The sequence below is a fragment of the Tamandua tetradactyla genome, chromosome 1 (assembly GCF_023851605.1).
Source record: "Tamandua tetradactyla isolate mTamTet1 chromosome 1, mTamTet1.pri, whole genome shotgun sequence".
NCBI classification, from domain to species: domain Eukaryota; kingdom Metazoa; phylum Chordata; class Mammalia; order Pilosa; family Myrmecophagidae; genus Tamandua; species Tamandua tetradactyla.
Window position 1 is genome coordinate 183,618,480 of NC_135327.1, and position 10,785 is coordinate 183,629,264.

General features: G+C 39.4%; 1 non-coding gene across 1 annotated transcript; it reads left to right on the forward strand.

Moving 5' to 3' along the window:
- The first annotated feature begins 10,337 nt into the window (after positions 1–10,337).
- Positions 10,338–10,444, forward strand: LOC143653367 (U6 spliceosomal RNA). The gene has a single exon (XR_013161258.1). It is a non-coding gene; the product is annotated as a U6 spliceosomal RNA (small nuclear RNA).
- The last annotated feature ends 341 nt before the right edge of the window (positions 10,445–10,785 follow it).

The following is a 10,785-nucleotide window of genomic DNA, read 5'->3' on the forward strand; positions in this document are numbered from 1 at the left end:
CTGAGGAAACAAAAACAACCCCCCTGTTAAAAGGAGTTTTGCTTCTAGAGGATTTGCCAGCCCAGGACTAACAGTGCCACCACCGTGGTGCCAGATGAACTCTCTGGGCCTGTTCCCCAAAGCAGGTGATGATCGCTGGTTCCCATGACTGAACACCCATTGCAGTCATCCAGCAAGCTTTTTAAAAATACATATCACTGAGCACATCTCTGGTTGGAATTTGTGAGGTCCTGGGTGCATATTGTTTTGTTCTGATTTGCTTTGAATACTCTGAAGTGATTTAGATGATCAGCCAGGTATGGAACCCACAGATGTAGAATACCCATCATCTGAAAAGTTCGAGATAACTCAGGGGTGAGATTAGAGGGTTGTTGGTCAGCTGAGAAACCTGTCATTCAAATGTTCATAATGGCTAAGAAGGAGCAGAATGACCTGTTTATGGACTCTCCATTCATAAGAGAGTCTAAAAGGGAACTGAAACCTCGTGGTAGGAAAACTCTGTGTTGAGCAATCTAAACCTTAAAAGGGTATAGGGCTAGGGAACTGAGATTGGGTGTGAACTTATTTTATTTTCACTAAAATAAAGTCAAAACTCTAAACAAAGATAAAGGTTGGTGGCAACTTGCGTGACTGTTATTCCCATCAATAGACGCTGTTTGCTAATTTCCTTTTTTTAAAAACTTTTATTATTTTGAAATACTTTCATGTTTACAGAACAGTTAGAAAAATAATACAAACCCTGTGCAGAGAACTCTAACATACTCTCATCCCCCGCCCCCCATGCCAGATCCACCAATTTTAATATTTTGTCACATTTGTCATGTTATGTTTAATTTCCTTCTGTCATCCTTTTCACTCTAGGCCTGCATGGTTCAATACAAAAGGCATAGTCCCAGGTAACTACTGAGCACTTGAAATACGGCTAGTCTGAATTGAGGTGTGCTGGGAATGTAAAGTAGTAGTCTTGGATTTCAAGACTTAAGTCAGGAAAAATGTGATAGCTTATAAGTATTTTAGTATTGATTACATGTTGAAATGATAATTTTTAGATATGTTGGATTAAATAAAATACATTATTAAAATGAATTTCATCCATTTCTTTGTATTTGTTTTAATGTGGCTCTTAGAAAGTTTAAAATTATATATATGGCTGGCATTAAACTTCTGTTTGACAGTGCTGCTGTAAATATTTTAGGTTCTCCATTTTCTGCACTTGCAGTGAGATTCCTGTGAAATTGTTTGCGTTGTAGCACATAATGTGCATGCTGTGAGACTCTTTTCGCCATCTGGCCTTCTACACAAATGCCTCTTTGAATTTAAGACTTTGAGTTACTAACTCTCATGTCTACTTGCTAGCCACCATGATCCCAAAGAGAGAAAAAGCTCTGGTAACTCTCTTTTCCTTCTACACAGTTTGGTGATGATATGTCCCAGGGGTTACATGCAACCCTCCTTACTATCACCAGGCTTACATAACTTCATCTCAGGGACACCTTGAAAATATTTCCCAAATCTTTCCACTTTTGCTTTTCATGGCTACCATGCTAGTCTATCTTGACTGCTATAATAATTTCCCAACTGTTCTCCCAGTTTCCATTTTTACCTCTATAGCACATCACTTCGTTGCTTGAAATCCAATGACTTGATACAACCACTTTGGAAACTGGCAGTATCTAATAAAGCTAAACATATACATGTCCTGTGACCTACCAATTCCATTCTTAGGTATAAATCTAAGAGAATGCACACATCCACCAAAAGATGTGTATAAAAGTGTTCATAGCAGCACTATTCATAAAAGCCAATCTGGAAAGAAAACAGAGACCTATGCTATAAGCTCTTAGAGCAGTTACATTTAGTCTGGAGTAATAATTATTATTTCTGGATTTTAAGAGGCTCTTTTATGTATACATCACCTGGTATTTAGAGGTAAGAATGAAACCAATCAGGTCGGGATTAAGGTAATTCAGAACACAGGGGTAAGGAAGACATTGTCTGTATTTTAGAACCTCACCTCCTCTTTGAGACCAAAGAAAGAAAGGTTTATTTTGTCCAGAAACTAAATTTTCTGTAGTACACAATATAACTCACCCTGTCTGTATAGCTCATTTAAACAATTGAGACACATGGAGACCAGAATAAGAATGAGGACTTCAATCCTGTATAGCTTAATGTAATGCCTGGATACATCCTAGAATATATTAAGTAGATAATCAAACAGTATTGGCAAAGTCCCTTGAGGGATGGGGGAAAAAAAATAGGGAACTGAGACTTCCAGAGAAGATGGCGGCTTAGTAAGATGCGCGGGTCTTAGTTCCTCCTCCAGAAAAGCAACTAAAGAAACAGAAACAATACGAAACAGCTCCTGGAGTCACGACAGAGACCAAAAAGACAGCGTACCCCATTCTGGAACACCTGAACGGGCAGGGAGAATCTGCTGCGGTGAGATACCCAAGGGGCGCGCGTTTTCCTGGCCGGGGCGGCTGGCGACTGGGGTCCCCTCCACGCACGTGGCTCCCCGGTCTGACTGGGAACGTTGGATAGCGGGGCCCTCCCGTCATGCTTGGCGTTTCGGGCCAGCTGGGCAATTAGGACCGGCACTCTCCCAAGCTGCGGCGGCCAGCGACCCCCGCCTCCACGCGCGGTTTCCCGGGCCGACTGCCGTGCAGACAGACGAGCGCCACGAGCGCCACCTACTGGGCAGGAAAAGAAAAACAGAGCCCAGAGATTTCACAGAAAAAGCTTTCAACCAGCTGGGTCCCACACCCAGGGAAATCTGATCAAATGCCCAGACACCAGCAGAAAATAATGGATGACACTCGGAAAATTGAAGATATGGCCCAGTCAAAGGAACAAACCAATAGTTCAAATGAGATACAGGAGCTGAGACAACTAATGCTGAATATACGAACAGAAATGGAAAAACTCTTCAAAAACCAAATCAATAAATTGAGGGAGGACATGAAGAAGACATGGGCTGAACAAAAAGAAGAAATAGAAAATCTGAAAAAACAAATCACAGAACTTATGGGAGTGAAGGACAAAGAAGAAAAAATGGAAAAAACAATGGATACCTACAATGGTAGATCTAAAGAGACAGAAGCTACAATTAGTGAACTGGAGGATGGAACATCTGAATTCCAAAAAGAAACAGAAACTATAGGGAAAAGAATGGAAAAACTTGAGCAGGGGATCAGGGAACTGAATGACAATATGAAGCGCACAAATATACATGTTGTGGGTGTCCCAGAAGGAGAAGAGAAGGGAAAAGGAGGAGAAAAACTAATGGAAGAAATTATCACTGAAAATTTCCCAACTCTTATGAAAGACCTAAATTTACAGATCCAAGAAGTGCAGCGCACCCCAAAGAGAATAGACCCAAATAGGCGTTCTCCAAGACACTTACTAGTTAGAATGTCAGAGGTCAAAGAGAAAGAGAGGATCTTGAAAGCAGCAAGAGAAAAGCAATCTGTCACATACAAGGGAAACCCAATAAGACTATGTGTAGATTTCTCAGCAGAAACCATGGAAGCTAGAAGACAGTGGGATGATATATTTAAATTACTAAAAGAGAAAAACTGCCACCCAAGACTCCTATATCCAGCAAAATTGTCCTTCAAAAATGAAGGAGAAATTAAAACATTTATAGACAAAAAGTCACTGAGAGAATTTGTGACCAAGAGACCAGCTCTGCAAGAAATGCTAAAGGGAGCACTAGAGTCAGATACGAAAAGACAGAAGAGAGAGGTATGGAGTAAAGTGTAGAAAGAAGGAAAATCAGATATGATATATATAATACAAAAGCCAAAATGGTAGAGGAAAATATTATCCAAACAGTAATAATACTAAAAGTTAATGGACTGAATTTCCCAATCAAAAGACATAGAATGGCAGAATGGATTACGACCCAGCAATACCACTGCTAGATATCTACTCAAAGGACTTAAGGGCAAAGACACAGACGGACATTTGCACACCAGTGTTTATAGCAGCATTATCTATAATTGCAAAGAGATGGAAGCAGCCAAAATGTTCATCAACAGACGAGTGGCTAAACAATCTGTGGCGTATACCTACGATGGAATATTATGCAGCTTTAAGACAGACTAAACTTATGAAGCATGTAATAACATGGATGGACCTAGAGAACATTATGCTGAGTGAGTCTAGCCCAAAACTAAAGAACAAATACTGTAAGGTCCCACTGATGTGAACCGACATTCGAGAATCAGCTTGGAATATACCATTGGTAACAGAGACCAGCAGGAGTTAGAAACAGGGTAAGATAATGGGTAATTGGAGCTGAAGGGATACAGACTGTACAACAGAACTAGATACAAAAACTCAAAAATGGACAGCACAATAACACCTAAGTGTAATGTAACTAGGTTGGAACACTGAATGAAGCTGCACCTGAAATATGGTTTTTTGTTTGTTTGTTTGTGTGTTTGTATCTTTTGTTTTTGTTTTTTTCTTTTTCCTTTTTATATATATATATATTATTAGTATTATTATTTTAATTCTCTTCTCTATATTAACATTCTATATCTTTTTCTGCTGTTTTGCTGGTTCTTTTCCTAAATCGATGCAAATGTACTAAGAAATGATGATCATACATCTATGTGATGATACTAAGAATTACTGAGTGCATTTGTAGAATGGAATGATTTCTAAATGTTGTGTTAATTTCTTTTCTTTTTTTTGATTAATAAAAAAATTTAAAAAAAAAATAGGGAACTATTAAACTTTACCACCAGGGAAACCCCTGCTACTGTGTCAAACATTAGAGACACCCAAATCTTGAGGCTTGCTCTTATGAAGTTTCTGTAGGTAGCAGAGAAGCTTAGCTTACCTACAGGTATGCCTGAGAGTTACTTCTAGAGGACCGCTTTCATTGCTCAGATATGGCCTTTCTCTCTCTAGGCCCAACTCTGTAAGTGAAATCATTGCCCTCTCCCCAAAGTGGGACATGACATCCAGGGGTGAATGTCTCCCTGGCAGTGTGGGAGATGAACCGCAGGGATGAGTTTGGCCCTGTCACCATGGGATTAACAATGCCATCTTGACAAAAAGGGGGAAAAGAAGTGTAACGAAGTATCAGTGGTTGAGAGATGTCAAATATAGTTGAGAGGCTACTCTGGAGTTCAGTCTTATGCAAGGTTCAGTTAGATATTGCTACCTAACATAGCTTGCCAAACCCCAATTAAAACCATTCCTGTCAGTCCTAAAGATCACCTAGGGCAGTATATAAGATTCTACAAAGGTTCCATGCACTAGGATAACTTTCCAGAAACCTACAACCTCCAGATGGGTCCCTGGAAAAGATAAGTCCTGAAACCAAGGCGGGGCAGCCTTTCCAGAACATCAGCTAGTTTCATTCCCCATCCCATATTATTGACAGCCCCTTCCAACTTGAAAAAGTAGAATAGGCATAGCCCAAATACCCCTAAAGAATGGGAGAAAGATCAAAGGTGATGGTGGAGTTATACAGAGAAGGTAGGTTTAACAAATGAATATGATTGTTGAATCATTATATTGATATTTCTTTTAGTCTCCAGTATATTAGAGCAGCTAAAGGTAAAAATCCAAAATTGTGGAATTGTAACCCATGTCAAACTCTGAAATCTGTTCTACAAGTAATGTGACGATGTTCTCTGTATTCCTTTTTTGTATTTTTCACAAAAAGAGAAAAAAAAAAAGGTCGATTGTGATGTTAAAAAAAAAAAAAGTATTTATTCCTTCTAGCCTCCAGTGTTCTGGAGCAGCTAGAAAGAAAAATCTGGTATGGTATCCCGTGATACATTCTAGGATCTCTCCGTAACTAGTTGTTGACGAGTGCTTTGAAAACTACTGCTTTTTTTCTTTATTTGCTTTGTATATATATTATACAATAATTTTTTTTTAAAGCCAATCTGGAAACAAATGCCCATTGACAGTAAAATGGATAAATGGGCTGTGGTATGTTTATGTAATGGAATGCACACAGCAATAAAAGAGCTACCCATGGAAACATGCAACAACATGCAAATTCTCGCAGACATGATGAGGAACAAAGGAAGCCAGGCCAGAAGAGTATATACTGTATGATTCCATTTATATTAGGTACAAGAAGAGGCGAAACTAACCTATAGTGCTAGAAATCAGAACATTAGTTATATTTTGGAGGAATATTGATTAAGAATTCACAGAAGAGCCCTTTCTGGGGCTGAAAACATTCTTGATCTGGATGATGAAAATACATGGTTATGTGTGCATCAAAATACATCAAAATGTGTCCTTAATATTTGTGCACTTTGCTGCTGAATATAAATAAAAATATAAATAAATTAAAAACAAGCTGTCAGTGGCTTCCCATTGCTTTTACAGTGAAATCTAAGGTGCTCACCTTGTCTACCAAAACCTTGCCCACCTCTCTACCTCACTCTAGGCTTCTGTACGTAGCTCACTGATCTTCCTGTATTTCAGATGTGCTGAGCTCATGTCTACCTTGAGGCCTTTGAATTCGCATTTTTCTCTTCTTGCTGTTGTTTTCCCTCCAGATCCTCTTTACATGTTATGCTGGTTTGAAACTGTTATATACTCCCAGAAAAGACATGTTCTTTTAATCCTAAATCCAATCTGTGGGGACAATCATGTTCTTTTAATCCTGATCCAATATTGTAGGGTGGAACCTCATGATTAGGTTTCCATGGAGATGTGACACACCTATTGTGAGTGTGACCTTTTGATTAGATGGAGATGTGACTCTGCCCATTCAAGGTGGGTCTTGATTAGTTTCCTGGAGTCCTTAAAAGAGCTAACACAGAGAATAGATGCAGTCATTTGGAGATGCAGAGAAAAACATCAGAAGGACCCGAAGGTTCTGTGAGAGCCATTTGAAACCAGAAGCTGGGAGGGGAGCCCGGCAGACATTGCCATGTGCCTGCTTATGAGCTGCTAAGCAATCCAGAACCCATAGTTTTGCCCTGGAGAAGCTAAGTGATGGCCCACAGATGCTTAGAGGGGAAGCCATTGGAATCAGAAGCACAAAGCAACAAACTAGGCGCAAGGACTTAAGACACCAGCCACATGCCTTCCCAGCTAACAGAGAAATTCCAGACACCATTTGGACTTTCTTCGGAGTCAAGGTAGCTTTCTCTGGATGCCTTAGTTTTGACATTTTTAAGGCCTCAGAAATGTAAACTTGTAATTTAATAAATCCCCTTTATAAAAGCCATTCAATTTCTGGTATATTGCATTCTGGCAACATTAGCAAACTGAAACACATGGCTAGTTATGTGTTATCTTTCGGGTCTCAGCTCAAACATCACTTTCTCCTTCCTTGGCCACCTATATAATTAGGTTGCTTTGGGTCAAAAGAAACAGGAAACTGAAACTGGCTTAAAATGTTGAAGGGAATGTATTGGTTTGTGGAACTAAAATGTTCCACAGCCATGGTATGTTCAGGGCTCTGGGTCTTTTTCTGTGTGATTCTCTAGGTACTCCCTTCCTCTATAGGTTGTCTGTATCCTCATGTGGACCTCCTCAACATCAGAGAATGGCTGCTAATCCTGGTCTTACATCCATATACCACCCCATCCAGAAAAAGAGCATTCCATTTCTTCCAGCACTCAAAGAAAAGTACTAGGCTTCACCCAACAATTCATTTAGTCTGGGAGAATCCCATGTGCCAATTGGCTTCTCCATGAACCAGTCGCTGCTGAAGGGGCCCTGATCTCACCAATCTGTAAGAGTTCTTGCATGCAATGCTAGGGACCTGGGTTCGATTCCTGGTGCCTGCCCATGCAAAAAAAAAAAAAATTAAATAAATAATAAATAAATCTACCATGTATTAGGAAGATGTGGATGGGTGCTGGGTAGACAACCAGTAGTGTCCACCAGGCTACTCTACCACTGCAAAGCACTGTTTAGACTAGGGATCAGCAAGCTTTCTGTAAAGAGTCAAATAATTAAGTATTTTAGGCTTTACTTGTTTGTTTTGTTTCATTTTGTTTTATGACCCTTTAAAATATAAAAATCATTCTTAGGAGAGGACTTCGGGAAGATGGCAGAATAGGGACTTGCAGGCTTACTCCTCTCCCCCAAACAGCTCATCGACAAGCAGAAACTGTCCAAAACAACTGTTGTGGGAGTCCAAGGGGGTATAGCAGAGCATGGAGGGAAGATTGGAACTAAGAAACTGAGAAACTGCAGTGAAAAACTGTGAGTAACTCAGATGGCCAAGGCTCCTGGCACCATTCCCCAGCCTTGAGGCAAGAAGCTTTGAGTCAGCCCAGTCTGTGCCTGGTGGGCTGCTGTGGACTGGGAAAGTTACGAAAAACTTCCTCCCCAAGAACAGAGAGATACATGGCCCAGTACAGCCAACTATTAGCCACCAAATTTAGCTGGGTCCTGCTGCCTTAACCCATCCCAGGCAGGTGTCTCCAGTGCCACTGTTTCTACCCTGGTCAAAGGCAGAACCGCCACAGGGCTAAAAGTACCTTGCCTGCTTAGAGCTGTGGGGAATAGGCTGCTGAACAGTGCCATCTGGTGGGAAGACCAAGAAAGCACACCTTCAGGGGGCTATCAAAAAGGCTTATTGTTTAAGACCACCATCTCTTGGGCAAGCCAGGAAAGTGCACCCATGGGGAGCTGAAATAAAGACTTTTTGGTGTCTTTCCTGATCCTCTCCCAAGCACCTTTGGAACTGGTCTACACCTCCAGCATGTCTCTCTTGTCCTGTATTTGCTGGAGAATATTGATGAATAAAGGATTAAAGAAGAGCCTTAACATAAACCAATTAACAACAAAATCCTAGCCAAGAGACAGAGACCAACTTTCAGAATAATCTTATCAAGGCAATCAAATGCCCAGACTCAGCAAAAAATTAAAAGCCATACTAAGAAACATGAAAATATGGCCCAGTCAAAGCAACAAATTAAAAAGTTAGTGGAGAAACAGAATTTGGAACAACTAATCAAAGATTTTCAAACAAATATCCTAAACCAATTCAAGGAGAGGAAGGAAAATATGACTAAAGAGATAAAGGATATTATGAAGACACTAGGTGACATGAAGAATTTGAGAGCATGCAAAGAAAATTAACAGAACTTAAGGGAATGAAAGGCACAATAGATAAGATTTAAAATACAGTAGAGGCATACATCAGCAGATTTGAACATGCACAAGAAAGGATCAGTGACCTAGAAGACAGAGTATCCAAAAACAGAAAAAGGAATGGAAAATTTTGAGCAGGTTCTCAGGGAATTGAATGACAGCACGAAGTGCATGAACATATGCATCCTATGCATCAGAAGGAAAAGAGAAGGGAAAGGGGGCAGAAAGAATATTTGAGGAAATAACGGCCCCAAATTTCTCAACTCATATGAAAAACATAAATATACCTATCCAAGAATTACAACATACTCCAAACAGAATATATCCTAATAAGTCTACTCCTGGACACATACTACTTGGACTGTCATTTGTCAAAGATAAAGAGAGAATTCTGAAAGCAGCAAGAGAAAAGTGATCAATCACATACAAGGGATGCCTAAAAAGACTTTGTGACCACATGTTGGGTCACAAAGCAGGTCTCAATAAATTTTAACAGATTGAAACTATACAAAGCACTTCCTCTGATCATAATGGAACGAAGCTGGAAATTACTAACAGGTGGAGAATAGGAATATTCACAAATATATGGAGGTTAAATGAACAATCAGTGGGTCAAAGAAGAAATTGCAAGAGAGATCAGTAAATATCTCTAGACAAATGAAATGAGAACACCACATATCAAAAGTGCCAATTTCTAATCAGAAACCATGGAGGTGAGAAGGCAGTGGTATGATATGTTTAAGATGCTGAAAGAGAAAAATTACCAGCAAGAATTCTTTATCCAACAAAATTGTCCTTCAAAAATGAGGGAGAGCTTATTTACAGATAAATAGAAGCTGAGAGAGTTCATTAACAAGAGACTTGCCCTACGAGAAATACTAAAGGGCGTTCTGCAGGTTGAAAAGAAAAGAGGAAAGACAGATTTGGAGGAGAGTGTAGAAATGAAGATTATCAGCAACGGCAATTAAAATGGTAAAAAGAGAGTAAAAACCAGCATAACATATAAAAGCCAAAGGATAAAATGGTTGAAATAAGTACTGCATTTGCAGTAATAACCTTGAATGTTAACGGATTAGACTCCCCAGAATCAGGACATATTGGCATAATGGATAAAAAAATATATGATCCATCTATATGCCATCTACAGGAGATTCATCTTAGACCCTAGGATACAAATAGGTTGAACGTGAAAGGCTGGAAAAAGATATTCCATGTAAACAGTAACCAAAAAGGAACTTAGGTTGCTTGTCTTGGCAGCATATATACTAAAATTGGAACAATACAGGGAAGATTAGCATGGCCTGTGCCCAAGGTTGGCATGTACATTTGTAAAGTGTTCCATGTTTTTTAAAAAAGATCTGGGATACACTAATATCAGACAAAATAGACCCAAAATACAAAAATGTTATAAAAGACAAAGAAGAACATTATATATTAATAAAAGGGGCAATTCATCAAGAAGAAATAATCATAAATACTTATGCATCTAACCAGGGCTGCCCAAAATACATGAGGCAAACACTGGCAAAACTGAAGGGAGTAATAGACATCTCTACAATAATTAAGATGTTGGAGACTTCAATAGACCACTCTTATCAATAGGTAGAACATCTAGACAGAGGATCAATAAAGAAACAGAAAACTTGGATAATATATTAAATGAACTAGATATAACAGACATATACAGAA